General features: G+C 42.6%; 1 protein-coding gene across 1 annotated transcript in view; it reads right to left on the bottom strand.

Annotated features, from left to right (window-relative positions):
* The window catches only part of LRRC56 (leucine rich repeat containing 56), a 65,291-nt gene extending 58,516 nt beyond the window's left edge, over positions 1 to 6,775 (bottom strand). The window contains exon 1 of the mRNA XM_072865066.1: positions 6,674 to 6,775. The gene's annotated coding sequence lies outside the window, so the exon portion shown is untranslated. The remainder of the gene's footprint in view (positions 1 to 6,673) is intronic.
* Positions 6,776 to 25,777: the final 19,002 nt, after the last annotated feature.

A 25,777-nucleotide genomic window follows, 5' to 3' on the forward strand; every position in this document is an offset into this window, starting at 1 on the left:
TAATAAATAAAAAGGCAATGCATTTAAATGCCACCCATTTCTCCTTTATATATCTACAAATTGCATGTATTAAAAAAGCAGGATATGTAATACTTTCCCAGGTCCTGCTGAGGAGGTTGTAAGGTGATGAGAATTTTTTTATCATGTGTGCTGGAAATGCTTCTAAATTAAATCATTCTGGAGCTAGCTTGTCAAATGTTGTCCTGATAGCAGGATAAAAAGCAGTTCGCTCTCTATTATATGTGCTGTTATGTGTCAAAGAAACAATAAACCAAAGTCCAATCAATTGTTTTTGTTTTTTAGAGTCCCATGGTGGGAGGGGATCAGTGGCAATTTCTATCTGGCTACAAACATTCACTGATACTCTCTGCAATACAAGTCTACAGACAGTGGCTATGAATGAGCATGGATTATCTCAATCCTTAGCTGAAACTGCAAGATGCTACAGATTGAGATCTTTTTTTCTTATACAGGTGAACTTCCTTCTGCAAGAAAATGTCTCGAGGCTCTTCTGCTGTCTGTCCCCACTCCTCTCCACAATCAGCCTAAGAAAAACAAAGCAGGGGGTAGGATGTGGGGGTAGCTGGTGAACAACAGGGGTTATGGAAAAACAGAGCTCCAAGGTGCCTATGCCTTCACTGCCAGAAGGCTGCCAAATGATCTTATGATCATTTCAGTTAGTGGAGGAGATAAGAGTAAGTCCCTCACCATTTTAACTTTAGTAAGGTAGCCAGGGATCAGGAAGCTGCATTTGGCTCTTTATAGCTACAAGTTTTTACCCAAGAGTGTTCAGATGTTAAATAAGGGAGAAACAAGGCTGCTCTATTTAAAATCCTCCTGTCCTTATGTAGGAGTCCTCCCATGGATTGCTAATGCCAATGTACACAGGAACCTTGTGCTTGTCACACACAGAGATCCTGCCTTAAATATATGTCACTGGAGCAGAAGACTGGGGAAAATAATTAGTTTGGGCAATTCTAAGATTACAGTTTCAGCTTTGTTAAAATAAAAAGTATTCAACTATAATGTTATTCTTTTCAACTATTCCCAAGGCACAGATATTAATTTAAACCACAGCACCAGCTTAATGAAGTCTTTTGTCAGGAAATGCTTAATATCCTTCTTTTCGGGCCTTACCGGTGATATCCTATTCTTATTTCAGAATATAGAATGTACAGGTAAGTGCATCCTGCCAGGCTGAATTAAGGTTTGATCTCATGTTTAATACTCCACAGGTTATCTTAATATCTATTGGATATTCTGTTAACCTTCAAAGGACAATAACCCAAACAATTATTTTTTCTGAAACATCAGCCAGGTCACTCATTTACCCTCCTTGCATTCAAAAGGCCCAATTCAGCAATTACTTAAATTGCAGATGCTAGACATGTTACTGGACATACCAAGGAAGGACATGAACAAAGCAAGGTTTTGCAGAGTCAGTACCTTTTTATGATCAACAGATATATTTAGGAAAATAAGTCAAGTTTTAGGGCACGCAAGCCCCTCTTCATGCCACGGGCACTTATCCATACTCTCCAAGCTCAAAGAGGAAATGTAACTCAGCACCATAGTTTCAGGTCCCAATCCTGAAAAGACTCATTCATGTGAACAACTTTGCACAGAGCGAGTAGGGGGATGACCCAAGTACAAAGTTCATCACCTGGCTAACCCAAGATAAAAGCATCCTCTGGTATCATTTAAAGTATTAACAAAAGCATTCTCATCAGCCTCCCCCAAACATGCATTCTTTCCTTACAGCACCTCTGCAAGGGGTGCTCTACAACAAGGCTGAACATGTGTCTGCTCTTCATCAGCCACATTACACAAAGTCCCATAGGTCAAGGCTCACACTGAAGTAAAAGTTGCCCAAGTTTTTTCTTCTTTAGCTTCCGATTTGACTGAGAAGACTTAAAAATATGAATCCCAGCACACTATTTCTGAGGTGCTAGAGCTGGGCTGAAGAAAGGCAGCCAGACAGCCACAGTGCCCAAGACCAGCACTGTACCTCCTACAACCACTCCATATGCAAGTCTGAGTGTGTTAAAAGAAAAGCTATCTTCAGGGAGCTCTCCATTTATGATCTGTATTTAACATCTGGAAAAAGAAACCATACTGTCTCAGCACATAGCCTGCAATATATATATTTAAAAAGTAAGAAGCAGCATGATGAAATCATATTTTAGGGGGGAATAAAAAAAATAATCAATATTTGAGTGGCTCAGGGCTAATTCATCACCCAAGCAATAATCTCCCTGAGTTAGTGCCAGTGGGTGAGGCCTTTGGATATATTGTGTTATCAGTGTAAAGGTCCTTTCTTACTGAATAAAGCTTTTGGAAGTGAATAAACTAATTTGTCAACTGATTTGCATAGATGATACCATATTCCACTGGTGGTCACACTGCACAAAACATTTGAGATTAATCTTCTGTAAGTGATGAGAGCCAAAGAATAAGTTAATATGTCCCACGTAGATTTAAAATTTCACCCACTTTAAAAAATATTATATACAAGGCGGTTTCAGTTGTTGCAAAGATGGGACAAAAAAAAGTTCCCTCTCTCACTGCAAACTTAGTTTTGCTTTAGTGTTGCCATAATTATCCTTTTCTGTCCCATGTAAAACCTTCTCACCCTGCGCAAATACTGCTTTTAACCTAGCCTTGCTGTGTTTATCTGGGGCTTAAGGCAAGAGCCTTTCACATCAGTTGACACTCTCCCACCAAGTCATGAAGAAGCTGGGTAAGTCACCTGAATACTGGTGACTCCAGCACCTTCCCCAATTTCTCCTGCGTGCCCAAAGGTCTTGCATGCTCTCTCCATTCATTAGGAGAATAATATCGCAGTGCAGCTCAGTTTTCTGAGACATATAAAGATGCATTGTCTCCCTGAACAGGTGAGTGAAATCTCAGACCAAGCTTACAACAGTGCTGCTCATTCACAGGCTATTCTAACCCACGGACTCAGGACTAAGTGACACTCCAAAGCTGCAGAGAAGAAAAACTCTACGTTTTTGGTCTTCAAAGCATTTTTAGTATCCACTATTTAGAAGCATTTCCAGATTCCAGCTAAGAAAGGACAATAAAACCAGACTTTTTTTCCATCTACTGTTGTATTGCATTTATGAGCCCTTTGAAATCCAAACTTCTGTGCAGGATGAAAATGCACCATATATGGCATTTCTGAGTTTCAAAGTGCTCTGTTGTCCCCAAACAATTTTCAGTCCATTTTATTAGTTAATTAAGCTAATTGAAGCAAGAGATTCCATGGCCCACAAAGCCATTTGAAGAGTCATTTTCAATGCCAGGATGTTTCTGATTTCCAATGTGTTGCTCACGTGGGATACATTGTATAAAAACAGATGAATTCTAGCTGAACTCGTAGGAAAATACTAAACAGTGGAAGATGGCGCAGGAGCTTATTTAGTAACAAATACTCCCAAAATTTTATCAAGGACAGAAAAATAACAGTGAAAAGGGCTTTGCAAAATCAATTTAGGCCACTAATGAGGTTGCATTATAACTGTCCTGCTGGGTCAAGGCAGATGTCCAGCTAGCTACTGTAGTCAGAAACAGATGCTTAAAAAACAGTATCAGAAGCAGAGGTAGTCCAAAGTGATCCTTCCCCTGACATACTGTTTTAATTTCTGGCAATCAGCTGCCCAGTAACTTCCCAAGCCAAAAGGTGCATTGTGTTTGACAGCAGGGGAGATATATAGGAAAGTAATTATTTGTCATGTGACAAATAGTCATCCACCGACTAAAGAAACCACAGGAATTTTATCAGGAAGCAGTTTTTAAAAAGGAGAAAGTGCATTTTTGCATTGTATTTGTTTAAATTGTGGAAAACACTGGCATAGGTTGTTGTGGAGGCTAAAATTATAAATGAGGTCAAAAGCAGTTAGATAGAATTATGGAGGATTCATCCATCTGTCCCTGCCATTCAGTAATGTATAGCTTTCTTTTGCATCATCTCCTTTTTCATCTCCTCTTCTAGCTGAAAAGTCTCATTTATTTTGTCTGTTTTCCATTTCTCATCTTTGTTGTATTTCATGGAAAAATTTCAGTTCTGCCATTTACCCTCCAGGATGATCAGAACCACACATAAGATTCAGGATATGGCCACAGAGAGAGTACATGAATTTACACTGTTTTCAATTCCTCCTCTTAGAAGTTTTAACACTGTTTGTCTTTTTGACTAGCTGCAAGATTATATTTTCAAAGAACTACCACAGTAGCTTAATGCTCTTTCTCAAGTAGCAATAATTTACTTAAAGCCCTTCATTCTATATATGTTTCTTTCCCCTATGTTCATCACTTTGAACTTGGGTGGATACTCTATTAAAATAAACCAGAAACATACCCAAGCACTACTTATGCTAGTAACATTAAAAAAAAAGAAACCAAAGTAGTATTAGAACTCAACTCTAAAAGATTACATTAACACTCAAGATGCAAAAAATGTAAAATGAACAGACAGTGTCATGCTATACTTCAGATACTGCTTCTTGATGTGAGACACTACAATCAAAGGAACAAGCGCTTTCTGAAATATTAAAAAGAAAAAAAAAATCAGATAATGCTTCTTTGAACTGGCCAGGGTCCACAATTTTTTCCTTTTAATACAGATATATTAGCCTTTATACATCTGCCACGGCAAATCTGGTCTTCTGACTTTGTATTATAGCAAGTACTTGTGGCCCTACTGATATAAAACAGGTTTTGCTCCCAATTGTTTTTCAAGCCAACATATGAATCTACAGAAGGTATAAAAACACTATTTTACTAGCAAATTAAAATTATGCAGATGTACCTAAATTAATTTTTGTGAAAATTTTTCTGTGAATTTTCTGATTTAAAAAATAACCTCTTCATAATTCCTCCTGAATAAATATTAAGCCGTTCCCATTAGTGGCAAACATAGCAATCCCAAATTTATGGCATATTACATAATGTTACTGTTTTGCCGCACTAAATTTTATACTACTTCAAACTTAGAGAATAAATGTGGTTTCTTTAACTATGTCCCCTAAAGAGCTTCAGTTAGATAAGCACATGCATCATCATCATCATCATAAATAATAACATCACTCCAGTCCAGTGCTAAACTCCAAGTGCTTAATCCAAGTTCTTTCAGGCAAATTCAAATCAGACAACACAAAGCAGAGAAATAAAATTAAATGGGAGAGTAATTTAAAAAAAAGTTCTGAAACATTTTCAGTCTTTTGTATATTTGAAATTATTTTACCTTTTCTTCCAATGCCACTGCTGTTCTGTGTCTTTCATTTCCCATCCCTCTCCTACAGAGATTTTAATTTACTAGTAACAGCCATTCATTTCCATTTATCTTGAATGACACAGATGCTCATAATGCAATTTATTGTTTGAGTGCTCCATATCCTGCTAAAATAATGGTTAGAACACAGTCTTCAAGAGAAAAAAAACCAAACCCAAAACAAACCCAGAGACTCTGAGCAATTAATAATAAAAGAGTACTTTATCCACTGTAGTAGCAGAAGTCCATGCTCAATAGGTCTTAAAAGTGTAACAGGACATGAAGCAGTACAGCCTAGAAGAGCTTAATGCAAGTGTAACTGAAAGCAGTTTCCCAAGGAGATCATGAGAAGGTGAAGGATTTGGTACAGAAGAATCTACATATTTGCAAAAAAAGTTATTTACTGAACAATTATTTACCCAAAGAACAGTCATTTCCTAGGCTGTAGGACTAAGTTGAATCTGTATTAAAGAAAACATCGCCATCAGGCTAGCACAGGGTAAAAGGCTGAAGTCAACATTTAATACATTTTCACTGTATAAGAAAATTTTGCCTTGTAAAAGCAGTCAGAATGGAAAATAATAGGTGAGCAGGAACATTTCTATCAGGAAACAATGGCTGTAGAAGATGGATGCAGAGCCAGGATAGCACAGGCCTCACAGACAGGCCAAAGGGAGAGCTTAAGATATCCAAATAACTAATTACTGTCTGTTAAAAACTATGGGGGAGTATCACAAGTTTCTTGCTGATAGTGGGTTCACTCCCAAACCATTCTCCATACCACAAAGGGGCCGTAAGTAGGACAGGACCAACACCTGAGCGCTTTCTGCAAGAAGCTGAGCAAAGCCTGTAAACCCAGCATTGGCGAGTCTCTTCAGTCATTCAAGAGAAGCTGAGGAGACATTATGGAGGAGCCATGTTTTCACAACGTGAAACACCCAGGGATACTTCTACAACTTGCAAGTGCCCAGGACTATTTATTCATGAGCATTTTTCTCCTCAGAGCTCTACCAAAGCGTAAAATTTAAACACGCCACTAAACATACCAGATTCATTATCAACACCAACATAAGCAGAGACCCTCAGGTGCTTCCACCTCCACATAGGTCTTGCTACAGCAATGCACACTCTTGGGGTTTTCAAGCCCTGGGACACATTAGACGTGTAGCATACCAGTCAACGTGGTCACCACAAAGGCCTTTTTTAAAGGCCCTTAAACATACATGTGCAAATATTGGGTAACAAAGGGGAAATCACCCCTTACGCCAGTTCCCATGCCCGCCACACACACAAAACCCCCTCCAGGCTGCCACCCCCACTACCCTCTCCCTCCCACAGACGAGAAGCATGACCCCTCCCCACGGGCCTGGCCGCTGGTGGCAGGGGGAGGCCAGCTCCTACCTGTAGGCCGGGCTGGCCCGGGGGCGCTGGGCTGCGCCGAGACTGCCCGTCGCCCGGCAACCGCCGCCGCGACCGCGCGCGGCCTCGGCACCTGACCCGACGCTCGCGGCTCCGCCCCCTGCCCCGCTGCTCCGCCTCCGTGGCCCGCTGCTCCGCCCCCCGCGCCGGCGCTCCGCCCACGCCCGCCGCGGCTCCCTGTCCCGCGCCCGCCCATCCAGCCTCACCGGCTCCACAGGGCCCGTCTGCGAGCCGCGGCCGGGATAGCAGGCCGAGCAGCGACAGCGACGTACCTCAGGGTGCTGTGGGCACCGGGAAGAGACACAGCCTCCCCGGTGCCCGGGCGAGGAGGAGGAATAGAGTTTGGGAATCCTTCCGAGACAGGAAGGGATCCTGGCGGGAAAGAGCAGAGGAGGATGCTTGCAGGGAGAAGAGTGGAAATGTAAGCAGCAGGATCAAACTGGGGAGAGCAGGGTGGGCACGGCATTAAGGACAGGAACGGGACGGGAAGTGCAGCAGGACCCCGCATGGGATTTGGGTGGCAGGTGACCACACAGCTGAGGGAGTCGGGGTGACAGCAGGACGAGGGTTGGGGGCATCTCTGTTCCCGACAGCATCTGAAACCTTTGCGGGCTGACAGATAGCTAATAACACCATCATGCACAAAGGTGATTCCACACCGCTGCAGTTAGCCTGTATACAGGGAACAGCTTCCCTGAGGCAATCACTCCCTCAGCTCAAGTGGTGAGTGGCTGTGTTCCGAACCGAAAAATATGACTTGTGATGCATAACAAGGCTGGTTTCACCAAATCATTTTGCATTTTAAAAAACCAAGAAACAAACAGATTAAAGGCCTACATTTCCAGACCAGAGTGCTCAAAAGATTAGACATGGCAGAATGAGGTTTGTCATAATCTGGATCCAACGGATGTGGTTCAACTTTTGTTGGTGACATGATCAAACATCTCTGTTGGTGCAAGAGTGCAACCCCGGTGCAGCTCCATGAGCAGCAATGTGCTATTCTTTCCCCATTCACAATCTCCTGGTTGGAGATTGCCATGGCATCATCATACTCCTTTTTCACTATTCAACCGCAATACAAATAAAGGATACTTACTAATTTCGGGGGGGGGGGATTTTCTGGGACATCAGAAAATTACAGTGCCATCAGTGCCAAGTGCACACCCAGGGCCCAGACAGGCTAGTGTACAGGATTAACTTCCTGTGGTTTGATGAGTTACTGTGCACCTGCAGAGCCATCTTAACTGACCACGTTAAGAGCCCTTCCACTCTCTAAACCAAACGTGTTTGCTTTCCCTTAATATGATTTATTTAAAAAAGCAAGGGACTAAAGCACAATGTAGTCAGTTTTCACAGCTCCACTGAGAGGCGGTAATTCATTAAACCAGGTTAATTCAATCATCCAGACTCATCTGTGCATAAATTAAATTTGCCTGTTTGAACACACACATTACCTGATCTTTTAGACTAATCACAATATATTTATTCAGAACATTGCTCTTACCATTCTCACTCGCACTTAGGAGGAATCCACATTTCCACACTTCAGGTATAGGATTCATAAATCAGACACGTAGGAAAATGCGATCACCCCCTCAGTGGTCCCACATGAAAAGCCTGCTTTTTCAGGGGTTTACTTTCAGGATGGTACCCAGCGTTTTCTTGGGAACAGCTCTTAGCAGTGTTTGTCTTGGGGGCAGGAAGGTAGGAGGTCTGGAGGGAAGACGCAGAGTTCTGCCTGCCATTTAGAAGAGGCTGGGGTTTTGAATACCCTACTTGTGTGCCCTTACCCCCTCACACCTCCAATATATACTGTACCTTTGCAAGGATGTTGGAGAGCAGCAGCTGCTGGTGGATTGCATCAGCATTTCCTCTGCAACAACACTAAATTTATTCTAGGGTTTGGAAAATACTATCTTAGACCATAAGTCAGGAAATGTGTTGACTTCCCTTTTGCAGGGTCTGACGGTCAATTAACGTCAGAGAAAATCACCAGGGGCCTGATTTTCCAAGGTGATGAGCGCACTCAGCTCCACCTGGTGTCATTGCAGTCCAGCTGCCCATCTTCACAGGAAGGCAGGCAATGGGCCTTGACATGCTCCAGAAAGGTAGCGTAATTCAGTGATAACAACACCAAATCAAGCATCTGCCCCTTGAATTTTATTCCCAACTCTGCCATTTATGCTAGTTCCAGGTAACTAGCTCAAGTCACCTTGACTCAGTTTCCCCCCACACCTCTTCTTGGGACACACTTCCCGAAGGTTATCCGTGGAGTAAGTGTATTGTGCATGCACACATCTGCATGGTAGTTTACTTCTTTTCCTTCTTTTGCTGGAAATAATCTTGTTACGGCCAGCCCAGCCTGAACTATTTGAAACCAATCAAAGAAGAAATGCATCTTTCCATCACTGAGCAAGAGAAAAATCTGGCACAATTTCAGGGTAAATACAGGAGCTTTATGTCTGCCCTGTTCAGAGTTATTGTAATTGTGCTGGCACCATTCCCAGAGCTGAGCTAAGGTCAGTGAAAAACCTGTAAATTAATAACTGTGGAGCTGATGTGATCTCTATCCAGGAATCATGTTGTACATTCGTGAAGCTTTATAGGAGAGAAAAGTTATGTTTCAGTTTTGCCAAAAAATGTTTAAAATTTTTAAATCTTAATATTGACAATTAGCATACCCTGGACCTATTCGGAGATGTTGGACCTGATTCTGATCTCACCATCACAGGAACTCCATAAAATGGGTTAGTCTGGATTAATTATATTGGTGCTACCCAAATGAACAGGGATCAGGTGAAACTTTCTCTGAAAACCAAGCCTAGATTGACATGCTTTTCCTTTGGGGTCTTACCTTACAAAGGAGAGATTCGTCTGTCCTCCTGGTTTTATCCAGTCACAAGCAACATCCAGTCATCCCAGTCACTAATTAATATTATTGGTTAATAGCTAATTGCTGTTGCCACTTGCATTACTAATGTTTATGAATTCCATTGTACTACAACCTACAGGACCAGAAGGGGCTTTCTGGTCAGAGGAACCAGTTTTCTGCTATTGCAGGTAACCACATCAGAGTCATTTAGATACCTGTCAGTCTCTTCCTCCTTCTTCTGAAAGATAGGTCCAAAGCCTCTCTCTGAAGATTACAGACCTCCTAATTTATAGGCCAACATTATTTATTGCCAATTTATACCTACTTGTTCTTTTGCCAAATTATTTTTCAGCTTAAAATAACTCTTACCCTCTGATGTTTGCGTTCCTGATATATTTATAGGGCCCACTGTCATCTCCTCTCAACATTTATTTTGCTAAGTCATACAAGCCAAGCTCAAAATCTCCTGTCATTAAAGACAGGCTTGCAATCCTTTTTAACATCCTGTTTTTTCTTTTCCAGCTTTTCCTTCTTGATGATGGGTAACCAGAACAGTATAATTTAGTCCAGATGTCTTGTGCAGTAGAATACATACTCTCCTTTCTGTACTGTAAATGTCTGGTATATCCTGGGGTCACGTTATCAAGGTCATATCAAATTAGTAGCTCATAACCATCGACTATTAAGATGGGGTTCCTCTCTTTCTTTGTCCTCCCTGGTTGTAAAGGCAAGTGGAATGGAAGTCCCCACTGTACTAAAAGGTTTTGTAAGTATGTGACCCTGCACTGTGTACCACTACATTTTATTCTATTCCTATTACTCCATCCCCTTCTTCCGGTCTTCCTCTGATGATACCCCTTAATCATTAGCAAGTGTCATTAGCATGCTTCTGTCTTTTCCAAATGGCACTAACAGAAATTAAGATGAGTATTGTCCATAAGAACCTCCACTACAAACTACCTTGCAGCATGATCTCTCCTCCACATTAGCCAGCTCTGTAATCACCTTTTTGTCTAGTGAGAATCCCTTTTCCAGCAGAACTACCAATTTCCTTTGGGACACAGTACTGAAGGCTGTCCTAAAGCCCCAGACTAGTAGTCTTTTTTTCATCTAGAAGATCAGTCCACTTACCAGAGGTTGGTATAATCCACTTTTGGTAAACTCTTGCCACATTTTTCCCATGTCTTTACTTATACTTGCAGTCAAAATTTGTTCTAAAACGTTACATACCGTTAGGTGTCAGACTGATGGGTGTGTGTTAGCCTATCTCCTCTCTCTTGCCTCCCAGCTTCTTCAGAACTGGCATGCATTTGCAGTCCTCTATTTCTGTAGCATCATCCCAAATGTGACAATTTTGTTTAAGATGTTCTTTCAGTACAGCAAGGCAGAAATTACTCAGTCCTCAAGTAAAGTGTATTAAACTCCTGAAATTTTGCTTTCCCCCTGGATAACTTCCATTTCTGTGCAGTTTTCATTAACCATCCTACCACCACCACAGTGTTATACATCTCTATTGAAAGCAGAGGAACAGGAATTACTTTAGCTGTAAGTCCACACCTAGATGATCTTCAGGCTTGCCCCATTTGGATTTGATTTTCAACTATCCTTAATCTTTACACAAAAAGGTGTCAATACAGCTAACGCTACCAGATGAATACCATGCATGGTAAAAGATCTGCCTCCAGAAGCTTATTATTCCAAGTAGATAATACAGAGCAAGGATATTCATCCCCATTTTATACAAGACAAAAATCAAAATCAATCTGAGATTAAGTGAAGAATTCATACTATGGTACTGCCACCCCCATCCAGACTGCTGCTCTGCTGGAAAACTCTGCCATCTCCTTGTATTGCATGATAAGCAGAACACTAACTACCTTTGGTAATTCCTCTGTTGTTTAAGAACTAGCAACTACCATGCCATTTTCAAAAAAATCAGCTCAGGCCTGCAGAAAGAGCTTTGGTTGAAGTCTAGACTATGGCATTAACCTCGTGATTTCAGGTGCTTGAAGTCACTGTGTTCAGAAGATGGTGTAAGAACAGTTTCGACCACGGCAGGTGTTTAGGACTTCATCCTCAGAAGTGATGAATGAGGCCGGGAGGGAGTAAGAATTGATCCAAAGATCTGGAGGATGACAGGAGTCTGTGAATTGAATTTATTTTGCTGTCACTGCACCTGGCCTGAAAAGAAAGGGCAATGAGAGGAGCCAGTTAAAAAAAAGTCTTCTCTGACTCACGGAATCTGGGCATTTGTTTTTGCTCCTTTTCACAGGCTTATGTGAATTCATACACTGCAATCTGAAAGGAGAGCTTCATCAGGCAACATATGGCATTTTGTACAAAGCTGTATCTTTTGAAGCTGAACTAGACCTAGAAAAACTTTCGCTAACACTTTTATAGAGTATTTTAACTCACACCAAAAGATGGACGATTATAGTTTTTCTTTGCCCTTGCTTCTGTGAACAAGTAAACCAAACAACTGATGTCACCGAAGTCGTACAGAAACTGTGTGTCATGTCTGAAGGTGACCACACACTCTAGAGGTCCTGAGCTAGGTCCTCAGTGACAGAGCCTGTCTCCTCTCACCACTGCATGCTTGCTCAAGGAAAACGAACCCCCTCCTTGGCTTGGTAGAGTTTTGGGGTACTTTTTTGGGGTACTAGAAGGCAATAAAAACAGCAAATGGCACCTTCTCATGGTGAAGGGTCTCTGAGAGAAAAGGTAAGGTTAAGACAGGCTTCAAATGTGTTGGGATATCTCATTAGCTTAAGCCCTGATCAGATTCAGCTCTGCTGGGAGGGAAGAACTCCAGTGGAATCCCACTTACTTTCAAGCAATACCCGGTGCAGATGCAACACCAGAGGGCTCTTTCCTTCCTTTGTACTACTGCTTTAGAAAGGCAAGTTTTGGTTCACGACAAAGTGATTCTACCCAGAAGCGGTTGCATTACAGTGCAGTCGAGATGATTGATCAGGATGAAAGACATGAGGTAACAAATGTGAGACAGGGCACTGTATTAATATTTGAGCCACCAAGCCAGGATTTCCTAATTCCAGAAGGGTTTATCTCCTAATTCTGCCTTAATTTTAATGAAGAGTTGTAAAGAAATCAATAAATAAAGAAAGAAATGTAAGATTTCTCCCCCTTCCCATTTTTACAGGAAAAAGAAAACAAAAGCTTTCTTATCTGAAAAAATATTGGGAGCCACAAAAGCATGCTTGCACTCCCTTGTTTATATCATTCCTGACTCAAGATGAATCACTGGTACCTTGAAATGCCTGTGTATAAAATAAAGATTATTTTTTTGTGTCTCTCTTCAAGTCCATCTACTTTTCTCAGTTTCTTTTGGGTCAAACTCTTTTCTGGTTTTGGAAAGCTCAAGGATGCTATCTGCACACATCTGCTATTCCAGGGTATGGCACCCTGTTCCACTGTATGGGACAAGTCTAAAGCTGCCCTACAGCTGACAGATGGTCATTTTTACTAAAGAACTGGTAGGTACAAAACTCAGCGTTGTTGCAACTGTAGTATCACTATAGGGGTTTCATTCAGTTTAGGGGCATCACAGTGCTTGGTGTGGTAGAAATTCTCAGCAAGACAAGGTCTTGCTGAGAGGGCTTAAAAATGGCAGGCTTAAAAGAAAAATATAAAAGGAATAGTGTTGGCTGTGGGATTAATGCCCCTGGAACACAGAAGGCCTCTTGCTGATGCTATTCATAATTCACACCTGGTCCACATTGTTGGTGGTCCTTGCATTTCTTCTGGGATTAATTTCACGGTTGATGACTGAGTTGCAACTTTGTTTTCAACATTAAACTAAGAGAAAAATGAATTGATGTTGGAAAGGAGTTAAGGTCAATGACTTAGTTTTTGAGGAGCATCACTTATTCTTTGCAGTGTAAAGAAACCTGTGGCCTCACTGTGCCTTTAGGTCTGTTTTGCCAAGCAGGCGTTAGCTGTGAAATTCATCTAGCTGTCTTCAGGCAGGGGAATCAGCAGCTTTGCAAATGTGTACTTGCTTTTTGTGCCAATGCAAAGCCACCACAAAATGTTACCAAATCAGAAAGGTGTCGATTTATATTCACTTCCTATCAGTGTAAGTGACATTATAAGTGTGAAGCAGTGTAAGTGTAAGTGTGAAGCAGTGGAGAATTTGGGGCTGTTAAAAAAATTAATCAGGGCAAAGCACCAGCATGCCATTACACCACTCGTTTGCATGCACAATTCTAAGCTTACTCTGAATGCAACTCATGTACACCAAGGCTTTCAGCCATCACTGCAACAGCACTGCTGCAAGCCATGCTACAGACAACAGCTCTGGCAAAAGTCCTTCACAAATCCCTATTCTACAGGGGAGGAAATAAGGTGGCTGGGGGACAGTCTGCAGTAGTGGAGGGAGGAGGTCAGCAGGTAGATAAGGGGTCAGGCAGTTCTGCAGACTGGAACAAATGCCACATACCCTGTGCATCCCTATGCACGCCTATGTAATCCTAGGGCCAGCACCTATAGCCTAGAAGACATGGGTCTCTCTCCTAACATGCAAAGAGCCAAAGTGCTTCTTTTGCCTCAGGTGCCTTGCCCATTCCCAGTGTTCCCAGGGGTATTTCAGCTCCATGGTCTACTAGATGATTTATGGTCTACAAAGTGCTTGCTACAAAGTGCTACATGGTCTACAAAGTGCTTGCTTCTGCCTCAGCATCAGTGAATGAGCTGAGCAAAGGCAAAAATGGTCCTATCTGCTCTGTCAAAGGAACCCTTGACCCTACACATCTGCTTCTGCTGCACGCAGCCTGGATTCAAGTCCAGCAAATACTACACAGGAATGAAAAGTGATGCGACTCACCACCATCCTGTACTGGGATTTTCCCCAGAATTTAAGGGGCTCGGGTTGCCTATTCCATGGATAGCCTCTTTGGAAAGCCTTGGGATTCATCTGTATTTGGGTCATTGTCGTGTGTAACTTTCTCTAGACTACTAGAAGGAATCCTATCCTCATAGAGAGGGAAGGATGTTTCCCTCTCCTCAAAATGACAGGGAGGACCTGATTTCCAAATACTCTCCTTACAGCCTTGGTTCTGATTTTGCATAACGTGTGCTTAGAAAAAGGACTACATACTTTGTTATTCCAGCAGCTAAATTAGATTAGTGATGAGAGATGATGGATTATTGGTACCCTTCTGTGCTTTTTAGGCACTGCCTAGCAGTTTCAGTAAAATTCAGCTCTGTTACCTAACTCAGCATGCTGGGTTACCTAACTCAGCATGCTGAGCACCCAAGACAGATGCTCAGGTAGTATTTCAGAGTATTGAAAACCATAAAACACATCCCAGTCCACAAAAATCTCAGACCTACCTCAAGTGCCTTGCTTGACAGTTTGTTTTCAAGGTTGGATCTGTCAGCAGCCCCACTGGCCGGTGACAGCACCTGGCAGTGAACATGGCATGTTGTCTGCTACAAGGGACTCCAGCTGTGCTTGTAGGCCAGCTCTTTGGCCATGAAAACCTGCACTTTATCACTGCATGCTTGCACTTCTGGCTAAGCACTCCATCCCAGTATCCTCTTTTCTTGAAACACCTTAGAAGAGACCCTGGGGTAAACCCTTATGGTGGTTTAATAGAAACTCCTAGTGCCTGAGCTGACTGGTGTCCATTTGGCTGAGCAAATCCCTTCAGCAGAAGACAGAAATACAGAATGGGAATCCTCTTGTGACCACAAACTACTGTTATCTGTAGGAGTCATGATGCTCCTGGAGTACTGTGACTCATCTCCATTCACTTCCTAGAGTCTGAGCAAAGACCTTGCATTTCCAGACTTGCCCACCATTGTTAGCAATGGAGATGGATCTTTGACAATCTCTGTTTCAATATGGATCTGAACTTTTGGAAAACATAAAGGGGGCAAAACCAGTGCTGGATTTGCACCTGGCCTTTTCTAATATGATGGGATGCAGAGACTTGATTAATTTAAAAGTATTGCCGTAATGAGATGAGCGGAAGTTCATGCATTGCATTAGCACTATGCTAACACAACTCTGTACAGTGTTTGGCTCTTGCTATTTTGTAGCGGAGGCCAATGTAGACAGATATGTCTAAAATACTACCAAGCAGTGTGGTAAAATGTGTGTCCCCCCCAACAACTCCCAACACATCACCATTGCCAGAACCTGTCTTCCTTGGAGTGCACACAAGCCTCCTCTGTCCTGCCCTACTCTGGTCACTCCCTATGCCATGCTGTGGATGTGGATGTGCTAACAGAGGGACATTCATTAACAGATCATTCGTAGTAATCTTGTGTATCAAACACTGGCAGCTGGCTAATTTCTAAGTTATCAGTTGATTACTCCCTGCAGTAACAGATCAGGGTACAAGTTAAACTAGTATTAAAAATACATTTCCTTCTCATTCTCCTTAAAAGACAGTGGATACACAAGTGTGCAGCACTCAACTATGTATTCAGTGTTTACCAGCGAGCTCCTGGTTTGCAGAAGGCAGTTTTTCCAGGTGCAGTTCACAACTTTCTTTTCTAGAGAATTGAGCAGCTGGATGTATGCCTACAGCTGTTTGCATAGGACACTTCTTTCTCCTTTGAGATACTTGCCTCACAACATGTCCAGCCCTTGGCAACCTGGCGAGTGAAATATAAAAACTGGGGGGAAATAAACAAACAAACAAACAAACCAACCATGGGTGTGATCCCAAACCTACTGAAGTTAAAGGAAGTGATTTCAGATCACATCCACCACCTAGCCTACAAAGAGGTGCCAAACTAACTTTAAGCTATTGGGCTTTCCAAAACTACCACCTCCACAAAGACCATATTTATAAAATGTTGTTGTGTTGACTGACAACCGTGGTGATAACTCCTGGTCAGTGATCATTAAAATAAAATTCTTGTTCCAGCAGCATGCTTGGCTGCAGCAAGAGTTCAGTGAAACTGTTGCCTGCTGCATGCAATGAGTACAGGATGTTAAAACATAGAGTTAAAACCATGTTTGTCACAGAGTCAACATCCCAGCAAGGGCAGATCCCATACCACACCACACACCTTCTTCTATGTGATTGCACACTTGAATTGCTTCCTCATCATTTATGCAGCAGCTATCTAGGAAATATGTTCAGGGAGTACCCTAGTACTTGCAGCACAACTTTCTGATATGCCTGTTTTTTAACCATGATGTTAGGCAAACATCTTAGCTGCTGAGAAACAGAGGTCCCTGGGACCACCCTACCCTGCTGATAAGCCTGGAAGCCTTCCTGCTGTGTGGCATGGTGCATGGCCAAGTCCCGGATACATGAGAACGAGGGCTGCTTGCTCTGGAGGTGCACTCCCTGTCAATGCAATGGGCAGGACCAGGGAGCAGAAGGGATTTGGCGCTTGGGGGCTCAGATGGCTGATCAAGATAGCCAGGGACTAGGGCTAGTCACAAAGCTCTGTCTGTATGGAGAGGTAAAGGAGAGAAAATAAATAAAAAGCAGGAATTAATCTGAGGAATATTTCAACCATGGTCCCTGAAATGCCACAGGTAAGGAAACAACTTAGAGTAGGAAACATCTCCAACTTGGATATAGCAACATCTGAGTACCTTTCATCCAGCAAATTTGTAACGCTGTTTATGCAGGAACTTTATATCATCTTCCCTACTGTGGCATAATATCTGCTTAAGCCTGACATTTAAAATACCTCTGCCACATGGAGACAGGCAGGTGACTCAGTACAAACACGCAGACCTCAGCTAGGCCATTTGATAGGTGCCGTCATATTGCAGTACAGCTTGTGAAATCAACAGCTACAATAATGTTTCTGGAAAAAAGCATGCCAGCCAGAGGGCAGATCTGCTTGCATAGTCACTGCACCTGGCATTACAGCTTATGTTACCATCTAGACTATCCACAGGTATCGACCCATCTATGGATGGAGCAGCTCAAGGCTCTGGGACAGCCCTGAGGAACCGTGGGCTCAGGATGAGGTGTGCTGCTCGCTGCTATACCAAAGTCAGCTGAATGACGTCTCAGAACAAGGTGCAATTTTTGTGTCAACAACGGGATCGTTAATATGAGCATCAGCAGGCTTCAGATCAAATCCCTTTCTTGGAGCGACACAAAGGGAGTAAGGAGGTATTTTTTGTTAAGCCTAAAGCTGAGCTCCCCTGCTCTGGACTGCAGCATACATACAGTGGAAAGTGCATGCAGACAGAAAGATCTCTGCTCTCTAAGCCTGCCTGGCTCCTTGCCCAAGCTTCAAATGCAGCCTGCGAGGGTTTGACTCAAGACAATTTGATGGATACTGTGTGGGTGCTGGAGGCAAGAGAAGCCAAGAAAATGAGGGATTTGTCTGTCAGCTGATCTATTTCCTCAGATTTTTAATGCAAACCCTTCATTTCTGTAAATATACTCTGCATGCTATAGATAAGGTACGGTTGTAAGTGTGATACTGTGAGAAAAGGGTGCAATACATGAACCAAAACTGAAGAGTTTTTCATCTACGGACCATATTCCTTATATTGGGTAATAACATCCATGTGATAAATTCATTTATTTCTGCAAACAGGTCATAAATGGGGATTACTATGCTGACATGTAATTTATCCCATTCTTTGACCTCCCCTGCAGTATGCCTATTGAGTCTTCTATACTTGCACTGCTTTTAACTTTACCAAGTGCCTTAAGCACTCTGAATTTTGATCATTGATTGCCAACAACTGCAGTGATTAAACTGAAGCCTGAACCATCCCATTAATAAAAACTCACCACTTGCCTTTTCTGCAAATCAGATTTCAACAGCACTCCTCTCGTCTTCCCTCTTGTCTGGCTCTGACTGAAAAAAATATGCAGGACTATTTGCCAGGGTTAATTTTTAATAGTGTCCTCACTGCTGCAGCGAATGAAGTCATTTATTATCCAGCAGGCAGCATGCTAACACTAGGCAATAACAAATGCTAAAGGAGGTGACTCAGGCATAAGCAATCAGGCGGAGTTTTACATTCCCACCTGCTGGACGGCTCAGCACAAAGGGCTGAGCACGGCGTTTCAGTTTACCCTATGCTTGCGTCTTCATCCGAGGGACACCTGGATTCAAGCCATGTGGCCAGCGAAGTTTATTTGCTTTGTAGTCATGTGTGAAGCATGTACATAAACAGAGTCTGTGTGGCCAGCCCTCTCCTCTGCCTGAGCACTCTTTTCCTCTAACGAAGGAGCTTAATATTCCTCTTAGGTGGTCATCCCTGCTGCGGGAACGTGTCAGCCCAGGCAGTTTGGCCCTAAATAAGGCTTTGTGATCTCAGGCAGACTGGAGCTCAGCCTACCCACCTGTAAAACAGGTTTAATGGTAGTCTGCTTTTTTCTAGAAAATCTAGGAGGATTACTTCATGTCTGAGATCTAGATGAGAACTGCTCAGTGGCAGAAAGCATTTTAAAAGAGCAGCTGGAAATTAGGGACAGAGAAGGTTGGCAGCCCCGTGAGCAGGTAGAGATGACCACAGAAGCTGCACTGTTCTCGTCTCATTACCCAAGATCCTCAGAAAGGCTGGGATGCAGATGATTCACAAACCAGAAAGTGCTTTTGAATTACTTATTAAGTAGGATTCATGTTGATTTTACTGCTCTGGGATGCACAGGGTTGGGCTGCAGAATCTCTTTTGCCATGCCTTCAGAGTGAAATGTGGTGGTAATGTAGAGTCCTCTCCCCCATGTATCTATCGCTGTTGTATTTTTGCCTCCACGGAGTCGTGGAGTGGAGGCCACTCCAGGCCACTGGAGAAGTCCATGAATCTTCCCCATATCTGCAGTAAGCTTTGGATCAGACTTCAGTGAGCCAGTGAGAACGTGCTGCTGAACATGCTGTAACAAGTTCACTGGCATGTGCTGATCACTGCAGGAGAGCTGGTATAAGTGTGCTCCTGAAAACGAGGAACATCTTGACTAAGGAGGCAGCAGCTTCCTGGTTAGTCCTCACTGGAGCACATCAGTGCTGCTGAAATGGGGGAACAGAGGACCTCTGAACCCATTCCCTTCCCTGTGCACTATCACAGAGAAGCTAGAGGGAGGGTATTGTATTAGTCTTAATTCACTTTATGATCGTGTAAGTCTCCCAAATCCCACTGCCAGTAAGCTCCGATGATTAAACAGCTTACTGAAAGGAAACTATAGCTAACACCTTCTACCCTTATCAAAGCATATTGCTAATGAGGACTGGGAAATCACTCAGTGTTAATACAACATCTGTAGATTAACATTAGCTTACTCATGTTTTCATAGTCAATGGCTGAAATTCCATCAATCACTTGGATTCACGTAACATTTCTGATCAGTGTTTCTGTATGTTAGCCTCAGTATTTCCCCAACTGAAGTCTGCTGACTGGAAGTGGAAAAGGCAAAGTCAAGAGTCTGAGGCCAGAGAAGAAATCTGCAACATGCTGATTCGGGCATCTCAGCTTAGGAATCTTGCAGGAGGTCTGACTTCAGAAATGTTTAGCATTGGCCTTCTGAAAGCCATCAGACAGTATCTGACTGATTTGTGCACACACACACACTTACATCACTACTGAGCTCATGAACACCTGCCTGAAAAGTTACCTAGAAACATGCGATGGCCCTGCACCAGTCCTGCAAAGATGCAAGTGTCTGCAGGTCCTCTTCTACATTTCACCTTCCCTGATGGAGAAGCAGCAGAATAAAGGGGATGACTGAACTGCAGACAAAAAATGACGCTGGTGGTCCACTTTACGGCTTCAGTGTGGGAAAGATCTTTAATAAGGAAAGGCGGAACTGCCAACAAAAAGAGAATCTGTGTGAAATAGGTGTAGAAGTAACCTGGAGAGATCAACTATGCCACCTCTCTGACTGAAGGGATTATTTCTACCCCTGTGCTGCTCTTGAAGGCGTTTGCATGGGAGGACTATGCCCTCACCATTACTAGGGGTCTCTCAGGACAGCCTAGATAGGATAGTGACACAAGAGCATAGCCTAACTGTTAAGGAGATCTTCCACTATCTAGCCTGAATCTCAGTTGATGTGGGAATACTGCTACCACCATAAGCTCACAGGGAGCTGTATAACTCAGGATCTCTAGCTCTGATGGCAAGCAGCTGCACTGCAGGAGAGTGCACCTTTGCTATAAATAACATGAAGGCTGAGGTCACCAATGGACTTTGTTACTATAGCAGTGCAGATTTTAGGTAATCACTGAAGGGGATGAAGGAGGAGCTGGAAATGCTCCACAAGAGCATCAGGAAGAGGGTGCCACAGAGGAAGACAGCTGTCCATAATGGAAAGGGACCAGATAAGCAAGCTTTACTAAGGTTGGGTACAGGACTAGAGCGTACATGGGAGGCTCAAGAGCACCAAGAAGCAGAGAGATGGTGGGAAGGCTGGGTTCCATCCTCCTGTCCAGTCTACAGGGTAGCTACATTTTATGTGAGTACTGCTTTGCATCGGCTTTACTTGCTCGCAAAGGTGGGAACCAAGGTTCAGAGCAGCTCCTTACAGAAGAAGGAAAACCAGAATTTAGTGAAAGACTTGACAGAAGAGAAGTCTCAGCAGCTTGAGTTTGATTATGAGAAGGAGGGCTGTGTGGTAGGGATAGAGAAAATGTGCAGCCAGTACATTAAAAAGCAATCAGAGAAAAAGAAACCAGTAGTTTAACTGGATAAACACAAATGTTTTTAATTCTACCTAGTTCTACCATGTGTGCATGCCTGAATCATGCTGCGCAACACTGCTTTGAAATTTCTGCAAGAAACAGATGTAGTTAGCAATTGTTCCTTGATGCTGAGGGGAAGGAAATCAGCATTAGCTGACGAAGAAGTAAGAAGATTCTTTTAAAAAGAATAAGAATAATCTTAGCATCTCCTCCAGGAGAACATGTGGGATGGTCTGAGATTTCAGTACAAACTCATCTGGTACAGAGAGGCCTTGAACTACACAGATAAATCTGTTGCACATCAGTGAATGCAGAAATGACACAGAGCGCAAGACATCCCTTAGCAACTTATCCGGTTTCCACTCCTGGAAATCTGGCTGCTGCCAGCAAAAGTGACAAGATGACCCAGAGCATGGTAAGAGATCCAAACTGTCTCATAAAGAAACTGGTAGCGTTCAAGCTGCAAAGTGTTCAAACTTTTCTGTAGAGTTTGAAAATTAAAATTGCATGGGGCCTAAATATTGTGAGGGCCTGTTAACAAAAAATAAGGCTTTCAACTTCCAAAGGCCTGAGTTACTGCTGTATGAAGACAAAGGCGAAAACCTCCTTCAGAGTGCAGTGATCTGAGGATCAGGCTCCAAGGGAATGATTGATGTCCAATTCAAGCTGACAGCTAACAAAAGCTCCTGTACATATGCCAGCGAACCACTGCCAGGAAAATCAGGGTGGCTCCCAACCTGCAGATTTCTGCGTTACCAGACCTCCCTTTGCTGATCTACACTGGCAGGCTCAGCAGAGAGTGGAAGGAGATACAGGACCTTACCAATCATTCTTGGTCAGGTGGGGACATTTCATGAAGGAATCAGTGTCATTTCTGAGTAACTCAGGCTCTAGACTCACCACATGACCAGCCATAACTCCCAGGAAAAAGCACGAAAAGTCAAAAAGAACATTTGCTGGGGACTTAGGCAAGCATCCACAGGAACAAACAGGACACTTTCTGTAGAGGGCAGCGTGCTTCAGATCAGACTGAAACTAGCAGGCAGTTGTAGAAAGCGACACTGCTTGTAAATACAGTCTCAGAGACCTGTATCTCATCTCTCCCCCACCCCCAGCAAAATCTGAAATCCAGACATCCCACCATCCACTCAGGTGAGGGCTTCACGTTACTAACTGCTGTATATCATGTATAGGGAGATACAACTATTGTTCATTCCTACGGTGTCTCTACAAGGAGGCTGACTCAGTGGAAATGACCAGTCTTTGAGTTACGTCTTTTTTTTTGTGTGTGTTGGGGTTGGGGTTTTTTTAATAGAAAAAAGGGATCGGTCTGTATTTTTAAACTGTGGAACACAGACCTCCTTCCACTTCCAAGCTCTCATTATAAAGCCTTTCCCTTTTGCGATTCCAGAGCATCTCCTCTCTGCAAGTTTCTATTTTCAGTTCATAATTGATCAAATCCAACAGGTAGCAGAATTCATTTCAGTCAACAGGAATCTTTCCTCTCTCTAGCTTTGGTGGAGCTTGGGCCAGGCACCTGGCAAGGCGGTGCCTGGTTTCCTTGCTTATTTCAAAAAGGAAATCCATGATGAGAAAGATCCGGTCCTGGATCAGATAACCCTCCAGGACTGATGATTTTGCTCTGCCCACCCAGAATCTTTTGCAATGTTTCAAATGGTTTGGTTCAAAGAGGCCCGAACACTCTATTTAGTAGAATTTAATCCAATCTTAATGCCATTATTTTGGGGATTAAAAACAAGTGGTCCCACTCACTGGTTGGGTCCACTCACTGGTTGGGTCATCTGAAGCAATGTGATGTTTTTGGAGATGATATAGAGGAAGATTTTGTTGATTGATTGAGGGTTGATTAATTATTTCAGGGGGTTTTTTTTGTTGATTGATCACTGCAGGAGATCTCTCCAATTCAGTGTCCATCTTAAAAAACCCTTTGAAACCAGGACTGACCCATCTTCTTTTTTCCTCTGTGTGGTCTCTCAGTTGGACTTCTGCTTCCAAGTCTTAGGTATCTCTGAGAGTCCAAAGCCCTTGGGATGATGGTACATGCTTGCAGAATTTCACAGCTGTGATGTCTCTTGTGGCTATATCTCTCTTGATGTGATCTGCAGAAAGGATTAGCTCACAGACTTTTCCCAGTTTCTAGGAGACTGTGTTAAATTATAGTGTTGAATAGTTTTAGCTTGGGTTTTTTTTGAGATGACTTTAATTTATCTCATGGTTTCTTTGTGCTGCAGAAGACTCAGATTTTCCCCCTAGTCTTTTTATAGTCAGTCACTCACAGTATAACAATTCATTGTCGGGAGTAAACTCTAGCCTTGCATCTCCACATAGATTTATCTGATACATTAAGAGCTTCTCTCAAAGGCTGCTTTCCAAGTTGTCCTGTTGTTGGGGATTGTGATCTAGCAGTATTTTCTCTACAGCCTCACTAGGAAGATAGAAGAGGATTGTCCATGAGTCACAATAATTTTACCTGTAAATTCAGCTAAGCCCCCAGGCAGCTCAGAAGGCTGGCCAGTGTTTCTCAAGCCTGATATTACTATATCAACAGCCTAAACTTTAAGTGGGAGAGAGTGTTTTTAAAATAGAAAGGGGGAGCATACACTTCATTCCATCACATAGTTGGAGCTGTGTTACTTGCAGCTCGTATCAATAGTCTAGGGATTAAGAAACTTTCAGTTTTTCCTTCACTTTTCAAGACTACCCTGCAGAAGGCATACTTTCCAGCTTGGGAATAAAGTAAACATTTTGTGTATACCTTAGACCCACTACAGATTTACAAATGAGCCTATCTTAAGCACAGGGTACTTCCACTCGCTTCTGTAACTACTTGCACATAGAACAGTTTTCTAAATTGTTCTCCTCTGAGCTAATAAAGCTCAGTTTTGATTTCCTCCCACAGCAATAATTATGAGGGTTTCCCCTCTCTGGCCTTAGCCAATTCCCTTTGCCATTTCTAAATACTCTCACTAACACAAGCAAGCTGTGTAGCAATGAGTCTGCCCTTCCCAGAAGCATCCCTGTAAAGAGAATGGGTTTGAAGACAGGTTCTGCAAACCTATTCCATCCTCTGTCCCAGGTAACCCCAAAATACTCCCAGATCTGCAGAGATTTATTCCACTTAAAAAAAAAAAAAGAAAGGAGGGGGAGGAAGAATGGAGACTGTCAGAGAATGGAAGCCAAATTCATTTCAGAATAAATTGGTTCATCCCTTACTGGCATCTGCAGAGTTGCGTCAGCTTGCTGCGGAAATGGATTTGGCCTTGTATTTCTGAGAATACAGCCTTGTTTCAATTCTTCTGAACACTTCCTTCTTTCCTTCTGACTGCACTTCAGTTTTGATCCAAGTATCACAGGCCCATGAGGCAGCTGACTTGCATCGAATCTAACATAAACTTCTACCGACAGGTTCTGCTACCTAGATGATGCATGGCCCACCAGTGAATAAAAAGGATAAGGTCTCAGCTTCTTTCCTTGCTATAGCAACAAAGTACCTTGTGATGATAAATTTTTTTCTGTTTCATAAGCTGGTTGCCATGGCAAGTTACTTGTGTTGCATTGTCAGATACTAAAAGGAAACAATTTGCGTTCTCTAGAAAACTCAAAATTTTAAAAGTCGATTGCGTATCAGTTTGCTTTCTGCCATGACACTACTCATCCTCTAAGCTCAGAGAGAGATTAGCAAGAAAAACATCCCAGTATGGGAAAAGTACTTGCAGGTTTCTTGAGTCTGGTGTATCTGCAGGAGGAATAAATTAAAAAACCATGAAGAATATGGTACTGTGGGGAAGCAAAACTCACAGGGATCTGTGCTTTTCTCAGTACACTCTCAGAGACAATGTTAAAGAGAGCACAGTGATATAGTCTTCCTTCCAAACACTTCAAGAAAGTTTCAGTTACACAGAAAAAGTATGCATCCAGGAAAATGGACTAGCTCACAGGGAGAGCTCAAAAGCCATGGAAAGAACCAGGAAGCAGTCTGCATAGTTAAAAGTCAGGTGAACTTGTAGATATGGCAAAGTAACAGGAGAAGCAGAACAACAAAAGCAACTGACATCACTAGTCTACCCTCTGTGTCTGCTGAGAATTGATGTACCCTTCAGTATATCAAAAATATATGATGTATATCTGGATGTATTCAAGCACATATCCTTGTGAAGATAAAAAAATACTGTTATTTACTTTGCTAATGATTTTGATGATCACAAGAAGAACTTTTCATGTTCTTTCGGGTTTTTTTAGGGGGAAAGAAATAATAGTTCAACTTGGCCATTGCCTGGGTGTTTCTACTAGAAATAACTCTAAAAAAGATTAATGTTTCAAAAATGTCAGGGATAGCCTTGATCTATAGCTGATGAGCAAGTTCAGTTACTAACTAAGCTCTTGGTATAAGTTTGTATGTCACACAGTGGAGAGCTAAGCTCATGCCTTGTCTATGACTCCCCTCTTGCAGAGGTAAAAGAGGGAACAACAATATCAAGGAGTTATTTTTTGGGCCACAGCACCTACAAAAACCACTGACTTACCTTCCCAGACTGAATTTAGAGTGCTGTTACAAA

This window comes from Ciconia boyciana, chromosome 6, assembly GCF_034638445.1.
Source record: "Ciconia boyciana chromosome 6, ASM3463844v1, whole genome shotgun sequence".
In the NCBI taxonomy this organism is placed as follows: domain Eukaryota; kingdom Metazoa; phylum Chordata; class Aves; order Ciconiiformes; family Ciconiidae; genus Ciconia; species Ciconia boyciana.